This window comes from Protopterus annectens, chromosome 9.part0 (genome assembly GCF_019279795.1).
Source record: "Protopterus annectens isolate FY-2018-M chromosome 9.part0, PAN1.0, whole genome shotgun sequence".
NCBI classification, from domain to species: Eukaryota; Metazoa; Chordata; order Ceratodontiformes; family Protopteridae; genus Protopterus; species Protopterus annectens.
Window position 1 is genome coordinate 398128813 of NC_056743.1, and position 23018 is coordinate 398151830.

At 41.0% G+C, this 23018-nt stretch overlaps 1 long non-coding RNA gene across 1 annotated transcript in view; it reads left to right on the top strand.

Moving 5' to 3' along the window:
- LOC122811231 overlaps positions 1-8989 on the top strand; it is a 1439925-nt gene extending 1430936 nt beyond the window's left edge. Inside the window, exon 3 of the long non-coding RNA XR_006366228.1 lies at positions 8734-8989. This is a non-coding gene — a long non-coding RNA (uncharacterized LOC122811231). The remainder of the gene's footprint in view (positions 1-8733) is intronic.
- The last annotated feature ends 14029 nt before the right edge of the window (positions 8990-23018 follow it).

The window sequence follows — 23018 nt, forward strand, 5'->3', positions numbered from 1 at the left end:
AAATATTAAAAAAAAAAATATTCTAAGGTGTCAGTTATTTGCGCAGCAGATCTTTGAAGTGCTTCTCGTGCTGATGAAATACCAGATGGAAGTATTAGGAACCTGTGCTTACCTGATGGCATACTAAATATACAGAAAGTGGAGCTTCTTTCATCTAGTTTTATCTGGGAGAATTCACTTGTTTTAATCAATTACTGAAAATGCATAGTTGAAATCACATCCTCACCTATAAGTAATGGATAATGCTAACTTCTGATCAGTTTACTTAGATCATGCAGAAATTCAGATTGTGGGATGATTTCAAACAGTAGTCATAAATTTCAACCATTGGACAGACAAAACAAATCTATGCATTGCAAGGCTGGTAGCCCAATGCACAAGTGTTAAGGCTGAATGGACTATTTTTTCTGACCATGTTAGCTTTGCATGCACTTTAATATTGCAGTCAGCTCAAGGTCTCCATAACACTTAATGCATTCCAGCCTTTTTCACTGGTTACCTGATTTCCCCCAGTGGATCACTAAATGCCACAAATGTGATCTAGACACCTGCAAGATGTCTAAGATATTTACTGTAACTCCTTTTATTGGAATGAATGTAAATGGTTACTTACACACCAGATAAAGAACTTCCTTACCTAGTCTGTGTTTCGAGTGTTCGGTGATTACAGACCTGTCATCTCAGTTATAGGAACAGGAAAGGAGGACAGAAAGCTATTTAGACAGGCTGTGAAAGAGAAAACTAAGCCAATTCCTGATTAAAAAGAGATGGTTGCCCTAGAATGCCACTAGCAAAAGTTGTGTGGCATGACTATCTAGGAACTCGTCAAGGAATTAGACCCAGTAACTTGCCATAATTAAATGCCTGTAAGTGTTCCATGTCAGACATCTTACATCAGTGCAGCTTCTGCAAAGTCTCATGGGTGCACCCAAACTAATCACTTTGCTGACTGCCAGTATTGCTGGGCACAATTCAGTTACCTCATCGCATGGCTTCTCCATAAAAAGCCCTAAATCTGCCCTTTGTTAGTCACTATATCACTGGCAGTTCAACCATTAGTGATTGCAGTGCCAGTTACTAATGTACTGAATTTTGTTCCTGTAACCAGTTAAACTGCATACTGCAGTCAGTTATTAAGTGTCTCACTTAAAATCCTTCAGGGAACAAGGTCTGTTGGTTTCAACCCTTCACAGCTATGCATTGCTTCACTAATCCATAACTGGAAAGAAAGAGCCCTGTGTAGATGGGGTGCTGCTGGATTGTGGCTTTTAATGGATGGAGTGGAAGTAGTCCTGTTTCAGAAAATGTAATTTAATTTTTGACTCCTCCAGTAGGATGATTTATTATACAATCAGGCTCATTAGTTTTGTTCTCCAGGCTTCCAGTGGCAAAGGGGTGCATTAGAAACTGACTCATATTCTCTCCCCTTTGATTTCTGCTGGAAGTACTTGTGAGGAATTCCTCTACGTCCTTTTAGGTTTCTTCATGTTATATTTGTATATATACTTGATGTATGTTATGCTTAAGGATAACTAGTTATTTTTACAGGTAATCTGGGATTGAATAGAACAGAGCTTAGCACCACATTTAGAGAAAAATTTAGGGACCTTATAGTTCTTACTTACCTCTTCTCACTACATGATAATCTGGTCGGAAATATATCTGCTTTTCCTTTCCGATTTCTGGAAGACTACATCAGTTTTACCCAATGGTAAAAATAGGTGGGTGCTAAAAGTGCTTAGATTCCAGGTTGGCTTCTGTGGTTTTTGGGGAGTGCCCTAAAATAACCCCTTTAAGGAATGACATGGAGAAGGTATGTCAGATAATGAGTGCAGCATTTATTTTGTCTCTTCCCCTGCTCTTATGTTGTTGAGAGACAGAGCTGGTACCCAAAGAAATTCCATTATTTCAGGCTCCATTTTGAAGTCTGCTCCCCAGAACAAGGAAATTTGTTAAGTGATATCAGCAAATAGATCCACTAGAAACTAAACAATGGCAAGAATAATTATTTATTTTATTTTACATTTGTTGACCAGGCTGGTCCAACTGGATATATGTCCATTTTCAGCAGAGGCCCGGGGAGAAAAGCTCCAAGTGAAAAACATTAAAAAACAGAGTTATAAATATAGCTCAGAGAAAAATAATAATAGCATGATAGTATTTTTACAGTGGCTACAATAAGCAAATAAGTACATAAAAGGGTGTTCAAATTGAGCATGTTAGGAGAAAAGTGAGTTTTAGTAAAGATTTGTAAGCATGATAAATGAGAGTACTAGGAGCAAATTGCAAGCTAGTCAGGGTTAAAACAGGGACAAAGCCAGTGAGTTAAAGAAGGGAGTTCCAAGCTTTTCCTATTGTGTTAGAGAACAAGGAGTCACCTGCCACATTGTTGGATTTACAGGTAGATATTAGAAGTTTGTTAGAAGAACGTAGGATTTTGAAGTTACAATAAGGACTAATAAGGGTAGTGAGTATAGGGGTGTCGGTAGGTTTGTAGAGGATTTTATGGGCTAAGGAGAGCTGGTGAAATAAGATCAGATTTTGCAGCTCAAGCCATCCCAATTGTTTTTAGTTTAAGCAGTGGTGAGTTCTAAAGGTGGAGCCAGAGGCAAACCTGGCAATACTGTTGTAGGCAACAGCCAGTTTGGAGAGGTTAGTTTTGGAAAAATATGTATAGATGGGGGAGGCGTAAAGGAGGGTAGAAATCAGATGGGAATGGGCAATGGAAGTTCTGGCAAGTGGTGTAAGAAATGGTTTAATTCTAAACAGGGAGACAATTTTTCTGTTAACTAATTTTATTGTGTTGTTAATGTGAGAATCAAAGCATAGGTTGTTGTCCATCTCTACTCCGAGGAGTCTGGTGGAAGGGTCAGGAGATATGTTGGTGCCATTACTAGACAAGACAGAGAAGTTGAGTGGAGAGGATTTTCGGGTGGGGGAGAAAAGTAACAGTTTGGTTTTCTTAGGGTTTAAGATTAAACATTTTTTTAAGACCCATTTTTCAACATTTTGGTAAGTCTGTTGGATGATAGAGTGCAGTTCAGAGGGGGATGAGACAGAACAAATCAAAGTAGAATCATCAGCATATTGTATACAGGTAGCAGAGGACATACTGGTATGTAGATCATTAATGAAAATAGAAAACAGAAGGGGGCCAAGTATTGAGCCTTGGGGGACTCCAAAGGTAATGAGTAGGAGGTTGGATAAGTTGTTTTGCCAATGCACTGGCTGTTGTCTGTTATGAAGATATGACTTGAACCACTTTATTGCACCAGAGTCGAGAGCAAAAGTTTTAAGTAAGTTTAACAGTATATGGTGATTGACCATATCAAAGGCTTTGGATAGGTCAATAAAGAGAACAGAGGTAAGTATGTTATTGTTCCGGTTTTTGTTGATGCAGTCAGTAAAGGAAAGGAGGGCTGAAGTGGTGCTGTGGAAAGGCCTGAAGTCATGTTGACAGTCAGCTAGTAGGTTGTGATTTAACAGGTGTTTAAGAAGTTGTTTTTGGATGCATTTCTCCATGATTTTAGCTAGGGGGGAGAGTAAGGCTGTGGGACGGTAGTTTGAGAGTTCTGTAGAGATCCCACCTTTATGCAGGGGAATGATATGTGAAATTTTCCAGAGTGAAGGAATGTAGCCTTCAACAATGGTTCTGTTAATCAAAATGGAAATGGGATAGGCTAATGGATTGGCTGCAGTTTTTAGATATTGAGCTGGTAGAAGGTCAGCAGAAGGAGGTTTTAAGTTTGTGGAGAAGAGAACAGATAAGTGAAGTGGGTACAGGCTGCAGTTGAAAAGTGGGAAAAGAAGTGTTAGAGTAGGAGGACTGAGAGGAGATATTGGGGGCTAGTTGGTTAGCTAGAGACTGGACAGTTTCAGAAAAGAAGGTATTGAAGGCATCAGCAGTTTGTTTTGGGAAGTGCCTAAGGGGCATGGGGTGTCATTGTGGCCAGGCTTTAAGAGAGTATTTATGCCTGCCCAGAACTTTTGTGGATTTTGTTGGTTAGCTTGTTGTAAATGGCAGTAGTAGTTCATTTTATCTAGAAGTACAGCTTTTTAGTGGAGTTTCTTATTTGTCTAAAGTTAAGTTGGTCAGAGGGATCTTTAGTGCTATGAAATTTGGTCCAGAGTTTATTTTTCAGGAGAATTTTATGCCTTGTATCTTTTGAGAGCCAAGGGACATGTTTTGAGTTAATTCTAATAGATCTTAAGGGGGCATGAGAGTCTAGGATAGAAAGGAACCTGGAGTTGAAGTAAACTACAGCATCATCCAGTGGCAGTAGTTTAAGAGGAGACCAGTTGCAAGCATTTAGTTCTGTAAGGAAGCTTTCAGGGTTAAAGTTTTTATTTGATCTGACCATTTTGTATTTAGTTAGGTTAGGGGTAGTAGTTTTATGTCTGATTAGATAAGTAAGAGCATGGTCACTTAAATCATCAGATAGTGTCCCTACTGTATACATTTGGTAGTGACTATTTATCAGAATCCAGTCCAATATGCTTTCTTTGTTGTTAGTTTTGTTAGTTCTGGTTGGGGCTTGAATGGTTTGTGAAAAACCATGAAGATTTAAGAGGGTGGGTGGGTCTACAGAGGTACAGGTTTTCCAGTCTATATTGACATCGCCTAGGACTATGGTTTCTTACGGGAATTGAGTAGAAAGCCAGCTAAGGATATCTTCTAGGGAACTGATATTATTTACAGGGGGAAGGTAGGTGCAGATTATATAGATGGCTTTGTGTGTATTAAGCTGCAGTTTGGAGATAAGGATTTCGGCATTACTTATAGAGAGAGGTTTTTCATGTTTGACAGTAATTTGCATACCTGTTTTGTAAAGAATAGCTATCCCACCACCCTTTTTGGCTGTACAGTCTAGTCTGAAGATGTTGTAGCCAGGGGTAGTAATCTCATTGTCTAGGGTTGCTGGTTTGAGCCAGGTTTCAGATAGGCAAAGGATGTCGAAAGCATGTATGTCTAGCAGTGCATGGAAGTGGGCAGTTTTATTATTAATGCTGCGGATGTTAAGGTGAGCTATAGAGAGAGGGGGGGTTGGAGGGTAAGTATAGACAAGAGGGAGGGGGACAGAGGGGTTTTAGAGTAGCATTGTTGTTAGGACCAGGGTTGGGATGAATGTCACTTGCTAGAAGGGAGAGGAGTAGTCTTTTTATTAGGTCAGAGGGTTTGGTGAGGAAGTGTATGGATGTTTTGTTAACCTGATTAGTGTAGGAAATGTGGAACTTTCTGTGAAACTTTGCAAGAAGGTAGCATGGAGAAGAAATTATGTTAGAGAATGGTTGGAATGTGTTTTGGGAAGGTGAGCTCATGTGTTGACTGAAGGAGTGTGGATCTTTAAGGCTAAGATGTTCATATGAGGTTAGGAGGTAGGGCAACAAAAGGAAAGGAAAAGCTGAGAAAAGGAGGATATGTTTAAAATAAGAAGAGGTTAGTAGAGGAGGCATAGTGATATGGAGGTATATGAAAGAAAAGTAGGGAAGTAGAAATGGAAATGCAGACAGGAAAAGAAGAAGGAAATTGTGTAGGTTGTATTGATGCAGGTGGATAGGTACTGGATGAAAAAGAGGGGAGGGGTAAAGTGTGATTGGAGTGGAATAGAGGTGGGTGTGGTTAGGGAAGTATAAGTGTAGGAGTACTGGGGGTAGGTGAGAATTGGGGGCAGGGTAGGTGAGCGGAGTGAGCCCATAGGGCGAACGGAGTGGGTAGAGACAAGTAAGTGAAGAAATTTCAGCAAAACCAATCTGTGAGTAGCTGACTACTGAGGTACTTTCAGTTGATACAGGTAAGTAAGGAGGGTAAGAAACAGTGGTAGTGATAGTACAGGATACCTGAGTGCTAGTATGTAGTAAAGTATTTGAGTGGGAAATACAGGGCTGGAAAGAGGTCCTAAGACTGGGCAGTAGGCTTCCTTGTTAGTTTAGGGTTAGATCACTATTTCAGTTTCAGTTCAATTCTGGGGAGAACAGATAGGTGTACTAGGAACTAGCCTAGTGTAGAGTGCCATCTAGTGGGCAAAAATATGTTACAGCCAAAAACTAGAGAACAGGGATGGATGGTAAAAGGTTTGAAAAGGCTTTATAAACATAGGAAAGAGTATAACTATTAAGGGGAGGGTATGGCTGCTGGGTATCCAGGCAAGGTAGCGTGCTTGAAAGCATGCACAAGTTACAAGGCAAGTATTCAGCTATTTTATTTGTTGAACAGGGTTTAGCACTGATCCTTTTGGCTCAGCCTGTGGATACAAAGAAAACCAGGCCATAGTGTCAGAAAAAATAACACAGCTGACAGAAAATATACGTGCCACAAAGTAAAAATATTTAGTAAAGATTACAGATACAGTCCAATTAAGTTACAAACAGTGGTTATTAAATAAAAACAGTTGTTAGTGTATATAATGTACACAAGGATGAAAATAAGTTAATGTGTTAGCAGTGATAAGAATGCTAAACCAAGGGTGAAGATCCATAATGGAATATGTATAACACAGGTGATGGAGAGGTGGGGGCTACAGAAGAGAGAAAGGGGGGAGTAATAAGACATGTTTTTACTAGGGATGAAAGTAGGAGGAATGTTAAACATAATGATTTTATAAAATCAGGTAATGGGATGAGTTGCCACCCTAACAAACTTCAGATAGAGGTGAAGAGTTGGGTTACTTTGTGACTCCATTGCTGAGACAGCTAATATATTGAGCTTGTCTGAATTGAATGAGAAAGATTTTAACTCTCAGCAAAAATTGCTTTTATGTGAGGAGGAATTGTAGACCAGATTTTTTGGGGCTATATTATGTCACTGAAATGCAGTTCCAGCAAACATATATCCATCAACACCTAATCTGCGAAATAATTCGCTGAAGTTAATAAGGGGAAGGAAATACTTGCCAGCAGCACAACATACAAACATCTACATGAAATTGAACCTACCTAAGTTGGGGGCATCACCCCCACTCCCCCCTAACTAAGATCCGAGATCGCACTACAGTGGAGAAAAGGGCAAAGTTCTGTTGTTGGCCAACTACATCTTTGCCCTTATTACATTCAGCAAATTATTGTGCTGATTTGGTATCAATGGATAGGTGTTCGCTGGAATTGCATTTCAGCAACGTAATATAGACCTAATTTTTGGTGCATGCATGGCAAAAAAATGGGTTCTGTTCAGTGTAAATTTGAAGAAGGAGCTTAAAGATAGTTGCATGCATTTTGTGATCTTAACTGCATCTGGTTAATGCACCTAGCCACCCAATAGGAATGGTTACACCAGTGACTTGCATGGATAAATCAACAGCTTATCTAACATGCCAGTCAAGCACCCCAACAGCTTCCTCCTGGGGGTGCCATCCCTTTGCCCCCACCCAAGCTACAGCCTTGGAAATGTGAATAATAGCTTCAGGAAAGTTGCACATTGAATTGCAATAACTAGATTGTGCTTACTCTAACTTTAAGAGTTAGCTAACTTGCTAATGTCAGTGTTTTACAGATTATGGAAAATAAAGAACTAACAGATTCGCTTCAGTAATGGATAACTCTTAATCTACACTCCCGTGGCTCTTCAAATACTTAATCTCTGAATTAAGCAAATGATATTTAAACTAGCCCTTACAAAACTGTCCATTTACGCATGCCTTTCTAGCCATATTATCAGTTGATCCTAAATAACCCTAATAAGTAAAATTGTCTCAAATAAAACTTCCTACACATCCATACTGTATGATTCTTCCTCAAACCTTACTTGCTGTCAATTGTTGTTTTGAGTTATGTAAATTCATATCTATGAAATGTAAAACTGTATATATTGAGAATATATCTAACATGGTTATATCTGTCAAAAATTATATTGAAAGCTACACTGTGAAGATAATCAGTGAAAAGCTTAGTGACTGCTGAAAGTGACATCAATACTAAGCTTATAGATGCAGTAAGTTAGTGTGGAAATGTTTGATTTGTAATTTTTATCAAAGATAATATCAAGGAGCAACACTGGAAGCACTGAATGTCTTTTGGCTCACTTCATGACCAAAAAAAAAAACATCAAAGGACCAGCCCACCTACCTGGTGAACAGATCAGCAAAATAAATGCTTGGAGTTTCTTTATTTTGCAGTTGTGCAAGAGACCTTTTGCTCTATGTTTATGTATTTGGTCCTAAGGGAAAAAATCACTGAACAAACCTGCATTGCCAAGACATAATCAAAATAATCTATGAGAAACCAAATGCATTTAACTTGCACAGTATATGGAAACAGGTTATGTGTACTCCTTGATAAGTTTTTCTAACCATTTATATTCCCAGTATAATTCAATGTAATGATTATTAAATGCACTATCACAACTAATCATAACCATCCTATGAGTACTTTCAAACTCAGTACACAATCTTTTATTTATTTACTTTTCAGAGTTATTGCAATAGATATGGATACTTTAGTTATTAAAACAGAATTTTTTTTGGGAGGAGATAGGATGGAAGTTATAGTTAAATGACTGACCAGAGTTGCTATGGTACACACAATTGTTTTTCATCCTTAACATTTAAAGAAAAAACTATGACAATTTGGAACATAAATAGTAAGTTGCAACTGGGTCTTTCTGAAAGTCACATTTCCTAATCTTCACTAGCTCTCTTACCGGAATCACAATATTTAAAATATTTTAGTAATACTCATGATTTTTTCATTCTTAAAATGTAATGGTAAATCATGTGTTTCTGTTTATTTCTTAATTTCTAGGCTCATGGGATATTGAAAACTTTGCAGCAAAGTTCAGACTTGGAGAACCAGTGGCCTCAACACAGTTTGTTACAGAACACTACAAAGACTGAGTACATCGACCATTTTTCACTTTTCTCTTTTTGGTTTCTGTTTGCTTTTATAGATTTTTGCAGAAAAAGAAAATAACTGTTTAAAGCCAAACTACATTGTACTTACATTATTAGACTTGTGCCTGAAAACTGTACACTTATGCAATAAAGGTGATGAGCATGTCTGTCTTCTGTATTGTAAGCTATATTAGTAAAATTTGGGATGGAAAGGTGCAGACTAAGTTCAAATCTGACTACTTTTATCATTGCAGTTTCGAGATTTAATTATTTTAAGGACAACTGAAATCAAAATGCTTACAGTGAGCTGCAACACAAAAGACAAAGAAAATTTATATGTAGACACTTTTATGGACTCTTACATGCTGCCATATATGGGAAAACAAAGCAGTTCTCGTTAAACTCAAGTAAATAAGTTCTAAAAACTGAATTTATATGGTTAACTGCAAAGTAGCTGCAATCACATTGTTGAAACCTATGTAATGATTTTTTTTTTTGTTGTTAGCTCTGCCTACTGAACTCTCACAGGAGTTATAAGTGTCTTTAGGGTTGTGTGACCTTGGAAAGAAGATTAGTAATGTTGGCAGTATAATTTCTACCAATCATAATTGGGTGATGTAGGTGAAAATGCAGATAACACTGACTGGCCTGTTTCTTTCTCTGCATCTGTCACATTTTAATCAGAATCTGCATAAATGTTCATAATTTGTAGTGGAAATATTTGCATTAGTGGTACATGACTGTTTTTTTTTTTTTAGCTCACACGCTGCTAGCCTGTGCCAATACTAAGTATGGAAGCTATAGCAATCTACATGGATTCAAAATGCAGCAAAGTGCCAAAAACCAGGAACACACAAACCAGCACCAAGGGCACTTTAAAAGGAACATAACGAGCTCACCAGGAGTTTTATTATTAAATGTAGTGTGCAAACAAGCAAATAAAATAAATAAGTTAAAAACAAGCGCTTTTATGCCATTTACCCACTTGACTTCTTCAGCTCTACATGGACTGTCATACACATTGCTAAGACCCTTACCTTTTTAAGGAAATGGAATACTACTAAAGATCTACCCCTTTTCTTACAGACTTCCTCAAAGGAAAACAGTATAAATATGTGGTCACCATTTTCTGGATTTGTTGACTACACTTCATTTTAAAATTGTTTAAGGTTTTTTGTTGGGGTGGCTATTACACAGTTGTTAGTACGGCAGTGTATTCCATTTGTTGTTTCTAAAATTAGTTTCATTCATTAATTCATAAACTGTGTGTCCGTTTGTGGGTATGATGGTAACACGCTGAGCAAAGTAGGTTAGACTTCCGTACTCCCAATAACAGTGTCCAGCTCATCCTGTTTATTCAACACATTATGCCTGGGATGCATCCAGTTGAACCTGCCTACAGTCCATCTGCACAAGATGCCCAGACCACCTCACATAACTGCTGTTAAAGGAGTAACTAGACTCAGTCTCAGATCCTCCTGCATTCCTAGGTCCCTTGCTCTGCCACTGAGAGCGAGACTCGCTACAACTTGAGGAAACATTATTTTTAGCACTCCTACTCACAAGCTTATCCTTGGATAGGGAAGTGAAGTAACTGGAAAATTGAGAGCTTTGTCTTGTGACTCACCACCACAGTTTGACACTATACCTACAGTACTGCTGCTTCACTTATAAGCTCGCTGGTCATTTCTTGTTCCTGTCTGCTTCCACTAGTGGATGAGACCCAAGATATTTAAATTTCTTCAGCTGTATTCTCTGTTCCATAAACCCACCACCAGTAGAAAACAAGCCACTGTTTTATGGATGAGAACCACAACTTGGGGGTACAGGCTTTCATCGTATTTGATTCGCAGCCAGCAGTGAGTTATTCCCTTGTACACAGGAGACTGTCAATTGAGGCTAAAAGCACATCCTCATCTACAACAGATGTAGTCATGACTTTCCTACTGTGTGCTGTCTATACCATGGCTGCAACTTGATATACTGTCCATGAAAATCATAAACAGGGAAGGCAAGTCGCACCCATTGGAGGAGCCATGCACTTTTCTTGAACATGTAAGACTTAATGCCAAAAATACAGATACAGAACTGTTTGATTGCATGCCATGGGACCCCATACTGTTGTAACACATCTCACAATGCATTTCACAGTCATTTACCTTCTCCAAACCCATAAAACATATTTAGATTGTAATGGCGGATTCCTCCAACTGCAATATGTATGCAATGCCAAAGAGTTGGTTCACTATTCATCCATTCAACTAAATTTTCATCAGTGCTCCTGAATCAAAGGCTTGAGTTTTAGACAAAATCTTTCAAACACCCTGATATAAGCTTCTCAAAGATGACTGAAAATTGGGATGCCTTTGCAATTGGAACACATCCTCTTGTCTCCCTTTCTGAAAATGACAACGTGCGAGTGGATGATTCCTGTCTCCTCTAACCTTTATTTTTACTTTTAGACTCCTGCTTAGACCGTTAAAACTAACCTGACAAAATAAATATACCAATGCACTGAGCAGCACTTTTCCATTCTGTTTGAATATGTGGAATTAGAAAGGACCAATACCCAGAAAAAAGTCTGTGGAGGTTTTTGTTGTCTCGCTTTCTATTTTTATCTTTTATCTCTGTTTTACTTTGTTATTCTGTAGTCTGTTTGTTTAGTGGTCAGATGATTGCTTTGGCATTCATTTCATATTGCATTAATATATTAATTTTCTCAAGTCAGTTTTAACAGTGTAACCAGGAGTTTGAAAGACAAAGTAAAGCTCAGGGGAGACCAGAATCATCCACTCACGTTTGGCTTTTTTTTTTTTTTTTGTCTTAGATCACGGAATCTTGGTTCCAGGCTCAATCCATTCCCTGACCTCTATAGGTGACTTTTCACATTTTTATTTTTGGAAAAATAGGGCTACTACTCAGTTTGCCAATCCCAAGTAAGCCTCCAGCACAGTATTGAAATGTGTAACACCCCAGTACGTCCACAGTGCCTAGTATTTCTGGCTGGATGACATCTACACCTACAGGCTTTCCAAACAGAAAATTTGAATCACTACAGTGACCTTCAACTACTGAAGTGGATTCAGTTTGACTGATTGCCTCAAAGAAATACATGCCCATTTTGTTTAGGAGTACTTCAGAGCACTCTTACTTCACTTGATAATGTCACCATTGAAGAATATTTCTCCCACATTTACTTTTTGCATCACTATACCAATACCAGAACTTCTTTGAGGCCATCCAAAAATCATTATCCAAAGCTTTACCAAATGTCCCATGCCTGGGACACAGCTAATGCTTTACTGGTTGTAGGTGCCTGTCATTCACATCCAGGGATCCTGCTAGTATTTTATAAAAGGTTTCTTCCTTTAACTATTCAGTTTCCTTGTATTCTAGTCCACCAGTGGGTCCTAATTAATGAGACATGACAAGCACCAGTCACCTTTTGACAGCAGCTTCTTGCTGATGTCTGAACATTTGAGGTCTTCATTTGGAGTGATTCAGACTTCATGTCCCTAGCCTCTCTATGTATATAGGAAAAGCTTTTCTGGAAGAGGGAGTTAAAATGATGCATCAACTAGAGATTCCAGGGACACTTTTGCTACATGTTACAGCTTGTCAAGTCTGTCCAGCTACCACAATATCTGTCCAATGCAGCTTATCAGTAAATGATAATTAGTTGACATCTTTGAATCATAGCCTCTGATCTGAAGGAAAAACTAGTAATTCAATCAAATAATTCTGTTATAAAAATGACAGTTCTGCTACAATATTACTACAGCCTGTTTTTGACTGGTAGTACTGAACAGATCCTACTTCATTCACCTATCCAACATTTGGGCACCAAACCACTCCTCATGTCCAATCCAGCCATTAGCTAATGCTTCAGTGCTTCAAGCTCTTTCAAACCTTTCCGACAATCTCGTGATCTCTCCCATCAGACCTTTCTTCACTGTGAAAGTATTGGTCCTTAACTGACAGCTTATTTTCCTCATAGAAATTTCTTAGATTAGCTGAGATTTTTACAGATACTGCCTTAGTTAAGGTGTTAGGCTTTATAAGAGTTATTAGTTATCATTATTGTTAAATGCCTCAGCCTATAATGAGGGTCTTTTGGGAGAGACAGATGGAACTGGTCCATGACCTAGAATCTTGTATTTGTATTGCAAAAGCTATAGCTAAAATCATAGTATAATTAGTTATTTACTTGTCTACATTTAAAATCGTTTTCTTGTGGTTAATCTGCTGTTGATAAACAGTTATGGGCATAAATTCCGCACCCCATGATGCACATTATATGAGTGTAATCTGCCTACACTTCTCTAAGGTAGATTTTTCCAATTGCAGGGGATCTGGGCAGAGGTCATTAGCAGAAAGGGAAAAAAAATGTTAAATGTCTGCTTCCTGCACATTCAGCTGTGAAACCAGAAAGGTAAAGAAATCCAAGACCAACAAGAAGGGCCCATCTTCTTTCTCCAAGGTGCCCAGGAAGGACATTTCTACCCCCTTTGGAATCGAAGCCTAATTCACCTATTTTGGAGACAATAATTAGGGACAGGTCTCCCTTTAAGTTAGGTAGTAGACATTCATCCAAAAATCTTGACCTGCTTCAACATCCTCTTTAAAGTCAATGCTGTCCTTCAGAAGCCAATTGGGAGCCTATAATGAGGGTCTTTTGGGAGACACAGATGGAACTGGGTAATTTCCCATCTCCTTCTAGTAGCAGGGCTGATCCTGTTGGCCTCCTTCGACAATTTTAGCTCTTTATCATAGTGCTAGTCTAAGTATTGGTGGTTTTGGACCTGGCTATCCAGCTAGATCCTGTCAACACAGGTATTCCTTCCTCTCTGCCCATATTATCTCATCTGATGCATTCAAATCTGACTCCTCTGCTGCTGAGTGGGTCTCAGACCTTACGACTCTATGTTAAGGCCTTGACAACATCCTTGAACCATTTCAGTGTCTGGGTCTTCAGCATTCTAGCCAGTGATTCCTGTCTCTGTCTCAAGGCCTTCTGGATCCTCTGTATTGTGATTCCCATCTACACCACCACCCATTTCTGCCTCAGCAAAGAAGTCTGTCCTGAAAAGTCACTTGATGGTCACATCGCCACAGTAGTCAGGAAGTCCTTCTACGTGGCACACCTCATCATAAAAGGGTTCTCATCCAGGAAAAAAGAGGTCATCGTTACCCTCTACTCATCACTCATTAGACCCGTTATAGAGTACAACGCCCCTTTTGGAATGTACCTCACAAGACATCTGCAGCAGCTGGAAAGGCCACAGAAGTACCTCACAAAGAGGATTACTGGACTCAAACAAATGCCCTACACTGACCGCCTCAAATTTTACTCCATTTACATATGCCTATGTCAAACAGCTACTGTTGAAGCCACAGCTAAAAAGACGTCCTCAATCCTCTAAGCAAATCCAGCCCTCCTAAACCTTGTCACCAATAAAGATAAACCTCTCACCACAATAAATCCCACATGCTCCCATACTCCTACTACATCCAGACAGGCTACCCATCTATGTCATTTCCCATCTCTTCAAGAAAAAGTTTGATGAGGGGATGAAAATGGAAAAATCTTGACATGGGATGGAAAAATGTGCCCAACACCCTTCTGTGACACAGGAAATCAGTCTTTCTTGGGTGGCGACAGGAAGGAACCTTTCTTGGTTGGCTAGGCTTGCCTAGGCCCTATGAACCTATGATGCAGATTGATTCCAGATTCACTTTTGAGATAATGGAGATGGAGAGGAATAGATACCACCCTTCCTAGGGTTAGAGGCAGCATCATCAGTAATAAGGCTACACCATGAGCTACACGTCCATCAGTTCTTTAGCCCATTCATCATGGCTCCCAGGAACAGAGCAGAGCACTGTCCTTTGGAGATTTGCATAGAAAAAATCTCTGACAGCATGATCATTATAAATAGGGTTCAGTTTTGGGTCCTCTCCTGTTTGGTATCTACTTCTCTGACAAAGTTCGCAGATGACTACAAACTAGGAGCCATAATCAAAACTCCTAATGATGTGGGCATCCTACAAAAGGGCCTCACTGAGACAGATGCCTGTTGTCAAAGCCATGGCCTCAAGCTCAATGCCAAAAAGTGCATTGTCATCCCCTTTGGTAAAAACTCTGTACCCATGAACTACAACATAGGCGGTAGTATACTTAACACCGAAAGTGTGATAAGAGATCTTGGGACACAGGTGGCAGTAGTCTCTCCTTTCATAATCACATCACCACAGTAGTCAGGAAATCCTTCTACGTGGCACACCTCATCACAAAAGGTTTCTCATCCAGAAAAAAAAGAGGACATTGTTCCCCTCTACTCATCACTCATTAGACCCATTATAGAGTACAACGCCCCTTTTGGTATGTACCTCACAAAACATCTCGAACAACTGGAAAGACCGCAGAAATGCCTCACAAGAGGATTACCGGCCTCAAACAGATGCCCTACGCAGACCGTCTCAAAAAACTCCAGCTTTACTCTGTCGCATATCGCCTACTCAGAGGTGATCTCTGCCTAACATACAAAGCTATGTCAAACCCACTTAAAGAAATCCCCATCCCTCCAAGCTACATGCTCTAGGGACCTAAACCTTGTCACCACAATAAACAGAACATGCCAGAGGGATAGATTCCTGTCCCAGAGACTTCCCATACTCTGGAATAAACTACCTATTTATATCAAACAAAACTCCTCATTAGCACTCTTCAAGAAAAATCTTGATGATTGGATGGGAAATGGGAAATTCACCCCGGGGATCACCTCTGTGGCTCTGCTTGACAATGGCACAGGAAAATAATGTTCTTGGGTGGCAAAAGCCAGAGTACCTTTTTGGCTGGGCTTGTATAGGTCCCAGGGCCGATAGCCTAGTACCTACCTATGACCCTATGGTAAAGTGCATAACATTCATATTTATCACTGCAATGTTCAGGTTTGAACATTATGCATATTGTAGCAGCTTATATTGCAAAATAAGTGGAATCCCTGCCAGTATCAATGGAAAACAGGTTATATTTGAACAACTGAAAATCTGGAGGGAGAGGGTGTAAGTCTCGTGCCGGGCCATACCCATATCCACAGCAGGTCTCCAAGGTGGACAGCTGCTGGCACATTAGAACACTGTAGTTAAGGGAAGTCGGCAAGCCAAATCTGTAACTTTGGGATAAGGATTGGCTCTAAGGGCTGGGTGGTTGGGCTCGGGCATGAAGCAGGACTGGGCACGTGCCATGGCTGGATGAGGCATTGGCCACTCGCTGCCCTTTCCCCCTGGGGGCCTGGCAGCGGCGACTCTGCATGCATGGCAGGCCCTTCCTGTGGATCACCCTGACTGAGGCAGGTGCTGGTCCTGACATTCATCCCACATCATCTGGCAGATAGCAGACCGGGGGAATCCCACTGTTTAATTAAAACAAAGCATTGCGAAGGCCCAAGACGGGTGTTGACATGATGTGATTTCTGTCCAGTGCTCTGAATGTCAAAGTGAAGAAATTCAATGAAGTGCGGGTAAATGGCGGGAGTAACCATGACTCTCATAAGGTTGTCAAATTCCACATGCATGAATGTATGAATGAGATTCCTACTATCTAGCGAAACTACAACCAAGGGAACAGGCTTGGCAGAATCAGCGGGGAAAGAAGAATCTGTTGAGCTTGACTCTAGTCTTGACTTTTCTAGGACATCCAAGTACACAATGCTTCTTTAGTTTGGGAAACATATTATTTCAGTTGCTCTGTTGTTTTTTTATCAGTTCGTGCCTGTGCTCCTTTTTAATGAAACATTGTGGAAAGAATGCAGGTCATGGGTTTCTTCACATCTGCTCCAGTTACAAAACAAGTGATTTGCATTTAAACATGTTCAAATTATTTGCTTTTGTCCATGTTAATCAGTTTTCTGTCATTCCTGTCTCTCTCACCGAAGTAGTTAAGGTTTATACACAAACCTTCATGAAATATGATAGGAAGGAAATACAGGCAGGCTACCATGTGAGGATAAGGAAAGAAAGTTTAGGAAGTGTTTGTACTGGCATACTACCTTATAATCTAATTAAGCATTGTACTAATTTCAGTTTGGCAACTCAAGGAGAACAATGACTCTAGGTATGTTTTAGAAAAGTGTCAGATCAAATTTGACAGAGTTATTTAAAAAAAAAAGGTATTTAGTCAAAAAAATACTGCCCTGAAAAAGAGGAGACAAGCCCCAGTTTTCCTTAGTGGAAGTTTGCATACATGGAGGTTCTACTTTATTTTTTTGGCAGCATGCTACCCTACACCTGTCTTGTATACACAAACATTACATACTTGCATAACATGTTTTCCTCCATTCATCTCCACTGTTGGGTATATTAGATCTGACTGGATCCAATTATGGCAACTTTCAGATTCATAAATCTAAGGCTCAGGCTCCTCCCCTCTCCCCATAACTCCCCTCCACCCTCACAGTTCCACAGATCGAGTTTACCTAACTATGCCAAATGCTTCTTCTATATTATATAACTAGAAAATGACAATAAAACAGTTCCAGACTGTAAACAAGACAAGGTTGTAGACTGGTCCAGTATGGTCATTTGAAGGCCTAGCAAATAACTTGGCATGGGGACAGAGAGAGGAAAAATTGAGATGGATGGAAGAAAACACAGGTCTAAAATTAAGATCCGCACATAGCCTTCAAATCTTTTTCATCCACAACAATCCTGGGAAGTGGCATGGAAGAATATTCCAGAAAGTGATGGAGCAAAACAAAGCACAGTATCTAGACATCAAGGCTAGCTTGTAGTGGGACGTAATCCTATATACAGTTGACCAAGAAGCCGCAGCAGATATCATTAGGAACTCTAGAAAAGAAAGGTGTGGAAGTTGCACTGACTCTAGTGAAATTAGCTTAAGATTTTTGAGGTAAAAGTAGCCTCATAACAAGTACAAGTGGACAGACACCTGGATAGTATGACACTGGAAACACTATATAACAACATAGCCTAGGAAAATGACAGAAAAAGTTGGTCAGTTTTTCCTGAGATTCTTAGTGCAATGCAATTAGAATGTCAGCTGTTGATGAACTTTCAACAAATGTAAGGTTTGTTCAAGAAATTAGGAAAGCAGATTGGTCCTGATTCATGGCAGAGTCCAAAACAAACTTGGGGAGGAAGTAGTGGTTGGGTCGGGGCCTGAATTTCTAAAATCATCCTTGCTCCTGCAAATGCCATCAGAAAGCATTTTCCAAGAAAGTTCTACCATAGTGGCAGTTTCAAACAGGGGCTTAGTTAATACATGTAACAATATACAAATATCCCACGATGGAACACATATCCTTAAGGGTGGTCAAAGTTTAAAGGTACCATGCAAAAAACCCTTACATAATTTCAAAGATTCAATAGGAGTGTGATCTTCTCCTACATGAAAAGTGGAAATAGCTATTAGCTGGACCTTAATAACTTGCACCGGTCTTAAACTTGCTAGGAAATCCAAAATAGACAGTAATGGGTCAGAAAAGGGGTCTAAGCCTTTGGAGGAAGCCCAAATGGAGATTCTCTTCCACTTGGTTCTCTGCATTATCCTAGTAACAGGTTTTTGAAATGATGACAAAAATATGGAGCTCAGATAAAGAAAGCCTGGAATTTCTGACCAACAACAGAAGTGGAGAAACCAAGCACTTAACTTCAGGGCTTTGACATCTATGTAAAGTTTGCTAGATGGGTGAGAGAGCAAATCTGGAAAAGGACCCAGCACCCAGGGTGAGTGAACCAAGTGAGGCCATAGAAAAGGCAACCATATTTGTCCAGACCAAAAGAGGGTGATGAGAATCGTCACCTTGCACCAGATTACTTGCTGAAGGTATTGGGATATGAGAGGAACTGGTAGATAAGTGTACATGAGATCCAGAAGCCAAGTGTGGACCAGAACATCCCTTGGTGACTCCTTCCTGTGGAATCAGGTCAAAGTAGCTGCTGCATTTGATGTTGGACAGGATAGCAAACAGGCCACAGCAAAGCTGGTCCCAGTGGCTGAAGATCGTGGTAGCTACCAACTGTTTGAGAGACCACTCATGAGATAGAAAAACTGGCCTACTCAGCTTGTCCACTAATACACTGGATTTTTCCAGGACATGTGCTGCAACCAGAAAGTGCTGGAAAGATATCACCCACTGGTTCTGCAGATCACCTCTGCCATGAACATGATGTCCATTGTTGTTATTCTCTCCTCTGTCCCTGGGAGCCTCCTGAAGTGGTGTGAGCAAAGCTCTGAGATTTACAGAACCATTGCTTCGTACCACTCTTTTGGTCCCAGGAGAAGGTCTTTTGAGAGCTGGTGAAGCGAATACCTACTGCAGAATGGTGTCTTGCTATTTTGATCAAGGCATCTTTCACTTTGGGCCCAAAGAGAGTGGACCCATCGTAAGGGGCATTCAAAAAGAAAATCTTGAAGTTCTCTGCAAAATCACAGAGATGCACCCAGGTGTGTCTGCATATAGCAGTGCCACTGCCTGCTGTGCTAGAAGTGCCATTTGCAGCATTAGATAACAGGCACATGGAGATGGAGATCAACTGGAGTATAGCCAACTGTGAATCTACAGTCTTGCAGGATTCTGCAGTTAAGATTTCCAAGAGGGAGTAGGACAGTTCCTAAGTCGATTCATTCAGTTTGCAACAATGTAAAGCAAACGTTGCCGAAGCTTAAGTTTGCTTTCCAAATCTGTCCAATGCCCTGAAACTCCCTGCTAGGGAGATGGGCAGTTGCACTGCTCCTTCTTTGTGGATGCTTCTAGCACGCTAGCATCTACTGTGGGCCCCTTGTTCCAGTGAGATCTGTCCTGTTGGGAAACCATAATCTTGTCAGGTTTCCAGGGTATGGGCTCTGTCACATCTGGATCTTTCCATGCCCCCTATGAGACCAGGTCAGTGAGCTCATCAACCATGAAACCACCCTCAATGCAGATGATCTAGCTCTGAAGGCCTTGAGAAATGCTGATTACTCTTGGGAGGAGACACCAATTTTATTATCATCCCGCATTGTCTCAATAATTTTAGGAGTGTCTACCAAAGGGGATCTTGGGAAACTCTCCCCTGCCTCAAAAATCAGTATCCTAAGTGAGTGACTCCTCACTTACAGGTGAGTTCTACAAGGAAACAACTCCAGTACTTATTAATGCCCACCCCTCCAGGCATGTCTAAAGGTCAGCTCTGTGTGCTTTCTCCTACTAACCTGGTGAACTGGGGCATCCTGCGGCAATGTAGACTGACAACCCTCTCCTCTCACCTCCCAACACTCAGACTTGTGAGAGATGCACTTATATGTACAAATTGGAAGCCATGCACTCTCCAGCCAAGACCGGATTAACTGGTCAAGAGGAGAAGGTCAACACTTGCACCACACAGCCTTCCAGAACACACACCAGCACTGCCTTCACATAAAAACACAAACCACACACCCACCTTCGTAGAAGCTCTCAATAAAAATCTACCCAAACAGCACAGACCTCCAAGGCAGAAATGCATTTGACCAACACAACACTAATCACGAGACACATAACACTCCTAAACAGTGTGCCACTCAACCAAAGCCCCTGAGGCAAAACAGCATGCCCAACACACTGGTCATAGGTGACTCAATAGTGAATAGTCCCACTCACTAGGTTGAATAAGGAGAAAGTAACAGTCAACTGCCTGTCAGGCACCAGGATCCACCACATAATGCACACACACAGGTCCCTCAACAACAGATACAAATATGACTCTGTCATTGTACATGTGGGTGTGAATGACTTGAGACGTACTTCCCTGGACTACATGAAAAGAGACGAGGAGCTCTTGGATTATGGAGCCCAGGCAGGTATGACCCTAGCCCTGAGCAGCATCCTACCATCACCCAGAATGATACCACAGTACAAGCAGAAAATGATTGAGTTCAAAAATTGGCTAAGTTTCTGGTGTCATTCTAAGGGGAACCAGTATCTGTCTGCCTGGGTTGACATGATTGACAGACCTCGATGCTTTGCCAAAGATGGTCTGCATCTGTCACCCTTATGCTTCCGGATACTGGCCAAGGCTCTTGCCACCCCTAGTGTAATACTGGCCAAGGCTCTTGCCACCCCTAGTGTATTTTTTGGGTGGTGTTCCACATCCAAATTACCACCATAACAGCTACAAACAAATGCAATCTGAGGGTCATGCTGCTGAACACTAGGTCTAAATCTCAAAATGCACTCTCTTGAAGCACTCCTGAAAATGGAGAACATCAACATTTGTGAGGTAACAGCGACCTGGTTCAAGGCAGCAGAAAGCACCTCTGCACTACCAGGCTAGAACTCATTCCACACCTTTCGGCCCCAGAACTTGGACCAAAGCTCCAAAGGTGGTGGTGTTTCCATATTCATAAAGGATGCACACACCTCCAGACTGGTAGCCCAACATAATGCATCTGAGATACTGCAGGTGCAGCTAACATTGGGTAAGACAGAGATTCAGGTCGTAGCCTGCTATAGGTTCCCAACCATGTCCCAAGACTCGCACTACATGTTCCTGAGCACCCTGGAGAATATTAGGGTCCAACCTAACACTGGGTGACTTCAACTACCCCTCCATTAACTGCAAAATCTACTCATGTACCAATACACTTACCCAACATTTCCTGGAATTCATTAATATCAATGCCCTGGACCAGCTCATTCTTACCCCCCACTAGAGGTAGCAACATCCTTGACCTGGTCATTACTAACATGGGCGACCGTTGCTCTACACCAATAGTCAGTTTCTCCCTGTTTAGATCCGACCACAAACTAATCACCTTGGAAGTCCACATCCCTCCCACCCACCCCTGCAAAGGTAACCACCATGAAAAACTTCTCCAAAGCTAAACTTGGGCTCCTAAAAACACAGGTGGCTAACTTCATGGCACCAGTGCAAATGGAGTATAGTTGCATGACCGCCAAATCATACACCAATGCACTGTACAAACATGTACACAAATGTATAGATCTCGCCATATCCAAGAGAACCAAGATGCTCTCCTCCAAAAAAAGGAAGCCAATCTGGTGGTCTCCTGCTATAAACAAACTCTACAACAGGAGGAGGAAACTAATGCGGAATAAATTGAAGTCCCAAGACTGGAAAAACTCCCTTATCAGCCACAACAAAAAGTTGAGATCCCTCATCAAATCCTCTAAAGTTAGCTATGAAAACAGAATTGCAGCAGATGGTAAAGACAACCACAAGGCCTTCTACAGTTATGAATTGAATAGAATCTCCACGGCAATATCCAGATTTGCTCTGAGCTACTGCACAATGGTACCTCCCATACCAAGCCAGCAGATATTGCCAGTATATTGGCCGACAGATTCAGCACCAACTTTACCCCTCCCCCCAAGGACCAATCACAATACCAGTAAATTGCCAGGCACACAGTATTACCACTGCACAGGTTAAAACAGCACTGTCCAAGGCCAAGAATACAGCTTCTATGGGACCTGACAATATCCCTGGCTGTGTTCTACAGGAACTACAGAGTGAACTGGCACCTCACCTGTGTGCCCTGTTCAATCACAGCCTCACCTCAGACTTTGTCCCTACCGAATGGCGCACTGCTACAGTCATCCCTCTCCACAAAGGAGGAGTGACTACTGACCCCGGGAACTATCGCCCCATTAGCCTGACGAGTTTGATATGCAAAGCTATGGAATACATCATGGACCAAATAAACAAGGATCTAGGGAATCTCCAAACTCTGGATTTCACACAGTTTGGGTAGATCATGCCTGCTTAACTTGGTCAACTTCTTTGAGTTAGTCACCAGAGCTGTGGATGACGGCAAGGTGATTCATACAGCCTACCTTGATCTAGTCAAGGCCTGTGATAATATTCCCCACTCAGGAATCATAGAAAAACTCACTAAGCTAGGCATCAACCCCTGTATCACTAGGTGGGTTGCAAACTGGCTCACAGGTAGAACCCACAGTGTAAAAGTAGCTGACTTCAAGTCAGACTGATGACAACTCACAAGTGGAGTCACACAGGGATCGGTCCTGGGTCCTCTCCTGTCTGGTATCTACTTCTCTGAAGTCCAGGCCAACAAGAAGGGACTCTGGCTGACAAAGTTTGCAGATGACTCCAAGTTGGGAGCTATTATTAACTCCCCAAGTGATGTTGACATCCTACAGAAAGGCCTCACTGAGACCAACGACTGGTGTC